The sequence below is a fragment of the Mus pahari genome, chromosome 2 (genome assembly GCF_900095145.1).
Source record: "Mus pahari chromosome 2, PAHARI_EIJ_v1.1, whole genome shotgun sequence".
Lineage (NCBI taxonomy): Eukaryota > Metazoa > Chordata > Mammalia > Rodentia > Muridae > Mus > Mus pahari.
The window spans coordinates 144,191,556-144,197,157 of NC_034591.1; the positions used below are offsets into that span (position 1 = coordinate 144,191,556).

The 5,602-nt window shown below is 41.7% G+C and overlaps 1 protein-coding gene across 1 annotated transcript in view; it reads left to right on the forward strand.

The window, feature by feature from the left end:
- The first annotated feature begins 1,166 nt into the window (after nt 1-1,166).
- LOC110316210 (C-type lectin domain family 2 member D11-like) overlaps nt 1,167-5,602 on the forward strand; it is a 10,987-nt gene continuing 6,551 nt past the window's right edge. The window contains exon 1 of the mRNA XM_029535056.1: nt 1,167-1,340. The gene's annotated coding sequence lies outside the window, so the exon portion shown is untranslated. The remainder of the gene's footprint in view (nt 1,341-5,602) is intronic.

The following is a 5,602-nucleotide window of genomic DNA, read 5'->3' on the forward strand; positions in this document are numbered from 1 at the left end:
TCAGGAGGTGAAGACATCAAATGTTGAAGCAAGATAGCCTGGTGATGGACTTTTGATTTTCGCTTATCCATATGAAAAGTTGGAGTAGCTGTGTTAAAGATTATAATGGGTGGTAAATGTTGTTATCCATATTATGGGTATTTAACTATTTCTTGTTGGATTTTAAGTATGCCATCAGAGAGACTGAAGAAGATGACTACCTCACTAATAAAGGAATCAGAGGTGCCAGGACCAACACAGAGAAGGAATGGGTTTATAGCAAGCTGTAATTGCAGCCCTTGTTAATTTACTTAGCTTTTTTGATTATCAAATTAAGTTTTTATCTAAAAATAAAATATATGTTTTTATTTATTTGTGTTGGCTTTTTGAGATGGAGTCTTTGTATATAGTCCTGTCTGTTCTGGAATTTACTATGTAGACCAGGTTTGCCTTGAACTCACAGAAATCTGCCTGCCTCTGCCTCTGCCTCTGAGTACTGTGATTAAAGTCACACTATGCTATTCCTAACAAAAAGAGGTCCACTTATACACACAGTATAAGGGGGGGGGGGCTTCTTGTGCAGTAAATTTCCAACCCAAATATGCCCTGGCAATGAAAACACAACTCAATTAATAAGAATACATGCTGTGCACCTAGATTGGGCAGATCTAGCACTACACTACCGTCTTTCATATCTGTGAGACCCCTTAGAACTTGCGGTTTCTCCAGGCCACGTGCTTCTGCTCTGCTTTTCTTCTTCTTCTTCTTCTTTTTCCTCCTCTGCATCCTCTCCCTCTTCCATTTTCTCCTTCTTCTGTCCCCCCACCTTCTGCTCTACCTTCCCTTTCTCTGCTCAATCACCATCTCTCTTTTATTTTACAAGTTAAGGTGGGAAGCAGGTTAAGGAAATCACCTGAGTGGTGACTTATTCCTTGTTCACAATTCTTCACAGGAGAACGGAATTAACATCAAATATAATTAGCCCCAGCACAATCCACAATAGTTTCTGATACTAAGTTCTAGTTCTCTAAGTGGTTCTTGATTTGTCTATAAAGAAAGCCAGGAACCAATTGCTGGGAGGTACAGGCGGGACTTTTGATTTTGAGGACGAATTGGCAAACACCAGGAAGGAGTGGCCCCTTCCTGCCAGGCTTTGGAGCGAGGAACGTGCAGTAATCCTGTAAGATCTTGTGGCTGCCAAGGCCTGAAGGTATCCTGTGGGTGGATTACCAGAGATATTTGGCAGGAGCTGTTTGGAAGAATTAACTGAGTTTGGCGCAGAAGGAGAAATGGAATGGTGATTTGGTAAGAGCATACATTTCCAGGCAGCAGATATTTATGCCCTGCAATTGAGATAACAGGTAAGTTAAAACAACAAAGCTGTCAGAGTATCTTTTATCTGCGGATTCTAGGCTCTCTCGGGAGTGGTCTGTTAATGAGACCCCTCCCGGAGCAGGGGCAGGTTGAGAGAGAGAGAGGCCCGGTTGTAGCTGGCATCAGACAATCATTGATCCAAGCCAGGTAGAACAGAAGCAGGCAGGGAGGGCCTGGTAGCATAGTCCTGGGCAAAGGCAGTAGCATGATTTTAAAACTACATGCAACACACAGTTAATAGACTGAAGGTTTCAAGCCACGAACCGGGCCCAGTTGGCCCCTCACAATTCGTGGGAAACAGGGTCTCAGACAAATGGGCAAAGAGTCGTTGAGAATTGACAGACACAGACAGGAGAGAGTGTACTAGATCTGAATGTATTGTCCAAACGAACACCAGACTTTTTTTATACAGAAGAAAAACAAAAACCAGGCGGACACATCCGCCAAGTTACAGTGACACAAAACAAAAGGAATGCATACATCAAAAGATGGCGGGGACCAGGCCACATTTACCACTTAAAATGGAGCCAGGTGAATGCTCTGATGCAATGATAGTCTATCCTCAAACCCACCACCAGGGGTTCTTTAGTAAATACTATCAGATCCAGCACACTCTCTCCTACCTGTGTCTGTCAATACTTGCCGTCTCTTTGCCCATCTGTCTGAGACCCTGTTTCCCACTGATTGAGAGGGGCCCATGGCCATGTCCGTGGCAGTTTCATAAACCACTAGAGGTAAAACCTATGATATGACTAAGGTGTATCATCCCTGGTTTATACTCAACAGATTTTGTATTTTTCTAAACAGAAACCTGTACACCCAATTTAATAGCTGTTCCATACACAATAGTTGAGAATGGAACCAGCTTTGATGTTCTTTAAAAGGTGAATAGGTAAGGAAAACTTGTTACACATACAAATGGAACATCACTCATCTGTGAAGAAAAATGAAGTCATGAAATTTTCAAGTAAATGGATGGGATTAGAAAATATTGTAGTGTTGTGTCCTAGGTCCAGAAAGACAAACACTGTATATTCTCTCATGCAGAACCTAGCTTGAAATCTCTTGTTTTATGTGTTTAACTTAGGGCACAAATAGGAGCCAGGAAACTAGAAAGAGTTTATGAAGAGAGGGGGATAGTAGATTATAGATAAAGCAATTTCGATATTGGTGGTAACAAGGCTTAGGAGAGGGGGCATGGGACAATGGAGGAAATCAGCTATGAGTGTTGTGTTTTATGAAAAGATAGAGAAGGATTGTTTTGGTGGCGGTGTAGTCAGGTATGGGGGGAACGGGGTGCCTCCCACAGCTCATGTTGAGATATCAGTGAGGGACCAGTCACACAACAGTACAGTATAGAATGGAGTTTATTCAGGGCATGGAGAGGGGAGCCAAGAGGGTAATAGAGTCAGAGAAAGGCAGCATGAGAGAGAAAGAGTAGAGGAGTAGAGGCTAGCCAGTAGAGCATGTGGAGACAGGGTAGAAGGGAATGGAGAGAGAAGAGGTAAGGTGAGAAAGGGAGCCAGAAGGCAAGAGAGTGGAGGGGACAAGCAGCCCTTTTTATAGTGATTCATGCATAGTTGGCTGTTGCCAGGTAACTCTAGGGTGGAGCTTAGACAAAATGCCCTGTTTTGGTTTAATTAAAAAAGAAAAAAGACTAGAAAGAGGCAATGGTGGAGCAGGAATAGGTTCATCCATCGTGGTCTTTAATTACGTCCTGCTGACTTTGGGGAGCTGAGTCTCTAGGAAACCTAGAGGAATGTGTATGGGAGTGTTAATCCAGTCTTAGGAGAATTGGCTGTTTCCTTGACGTGTCTGTGGAACCGTCTGTGAAGAGATCAGAAGGAACAGGTCTGGTAGAAGCGGCTGTGTGAGAAGATTGGAGAATCTGTGGGCTGCTTCTCTGCAGCTGTCTTGGATGTAGTAAGTGCCCGGACTTGACAAGATGCTAAAACATATTTGTATTTATAGATAGAGAATAAGATTAAGTACGTTTGGGAGAAAGAAAAAATTTTTTCTTAGATGAACATTTAAAACCCGGAGGAACTCCACCCTCTGAAATAGTTAGCAAGTGGGAACTTTAGGCTATTGACCAGCAGGCGTACTTATCTGGGTGGAGTCTGTTTGGTCCATGAGAGGTAGATCTGAATGGGTCTCCTGTAGCTTAGAAGTTTACAAAAGAGATAAGAACATGAGTTAACATCATGAACAATCTTTAAGATATGCTTTTTGTGGAGCAGAAGGAACAAGACTTTGTGATTATACAGTTGGATCATGTAGTAGAATGTTTCATTAGAGTTAGGCAAATTTATAAGAACTTGAATAACCTTAGGACAGGTTCATAGCAAGAAGAGGAAATATGAAGCATTTAATCAATGGAAACTGAGTTTAGGTAGGAAGCTTTCACATCTGTGAAAGCTTACATCTGAATTTGTGTATTATTTATCATGATGTGTGTAAGAAATTTGGCAGTCTTAGCTAGTTAACGAATTAATGAGTAGATGTTGTGGTGGATTACCTTAGGGTAAGGAGTTAGGTCTGTTTTCTAGCTGTCAAGCTACAGTTACCTTAGCTGTCAATGTAGTCAGAAATCTAGGAAAGAATATATTATAATCTAGCATTCATATATTAATTAAAAAATGACAGAGTTCATCTGTAGTCCCAACAGGTCTCTGTGTTCTCCATGGACTCTTGAGTGGAGTCAGTCTGGCTTTCAAGCCCAGAAGACAGAGGGCTTTTTATGAAGAGCCCATTTTTCTGTGGATCAGATAATGCATGAAATGAGAAATTCCTCCCCTTGACTTAGACAAGATGAGGCATTTGACTCTCTAGTCTGTCCTCAGTGTTTCTCAGTAGTTTTCATACCACATACCAGGCAGTCTCTTGTAGCTGTGTCCAAATCTCTTGAGACCTTGCAGTGTCATCTGTTAGGCTTTTAGAGTTTCTGTCTGTCTTAAACTTAACTATATTAACAATTAGCAGACTTCTGACAAGATTGAGGGCTAAATAGATTGGTCATATCTGAATAGAGCACACCATAATTTAATGGCAGTAGCAAAAATCATTTACCAAGGCAGGATAGGAATGAACATCTTAATCGTTAAGTAACTTTGACAGGTTGTTAGTGTAAAAAATACACTTAGCATTAACAGAGAAACATTTGGCTCTGCATTAGAGAAACACTTGGCTTAGTTTGGTGTAGAGGACCAGAATGTAAAGGAATAAGAAAGCTGACAGTGGTGGCATAAGATCATGGTGACAGAAAGTGAGTTTGTTCAGAAAGGTTCAGGCCTGTGACACAAGCTGAGGTTGCAGACAAGCTGTGGTAAGTCTGTGGAGCAAGAGGCAGGCTTGCAAGCTGGAACCATGGGGACATTTACTCTGAACAGTGTGGGGAGGCAGCTTACCAGTCCCTCGGGGTGCACATCTTTTTTCTCTGCTTCTCTCATGCATTCTCCCCTTCTCTCTCTCCTAGCCTGGTTCAGTCTGCTTTCTCTTCCTGCTCTGGACCCTTCCAGATGCCTCTGGCTGTACTTTCCCCCACATCTAGAATAGAAACCTTTCCCTCAACCATGCCTTCAGCAGTCGTGTCCTCCTTTCATTCACCCTCAGGAGGGTCACTATAGAGAACAGTTTTGGCTCCCAGACAGTTTGTGTAGGAATAATGTTTTGTAGGTTGTGGAAAGTTTATCCTGGGGTTATTCAAATGCTGATTTCTCTGACCTCATAATCTTGTTACAATCCAGACACGACATTGTAATGCTTATACCAAGAATCTCCTGCCTCAAGATCTTGTAAACAGTTCTAACCATTTACTCTCTACCTTGGCAATAAATACTGATCACACACTGTGGAATGAGAGCTGTATCCTTCTGAGATTTACTTATCCAGTGAGCCTGAGGCCAGCCACAACTACACAGTGAAATCCCATTTCCCAAATAAATAAACACTTGCTTTAAAATTAAAAGCTGTTTGCTTTGTCAAATAATACAGCCTTTAGCAATTCTGATTATTTTATTTGCAGTATACTACATTCAGTGTCTCAATCCCCTCTCCTATTTTGAGATCCTGTTTCTCAGAACAAAACAGTAACAAAACACACAAAAATAGCCCCTCAAATCCTCCGTATGTTGTGTGAGTAGGTGAACAAAACCTGAAAACCTTCATGTGCTGTGGGTATTCTGCTAGAAAATGTGAGTAAACAAGCCACAAGATGGTTGGACTTCTTCTTTTCTTTTTTTTTTTTTTT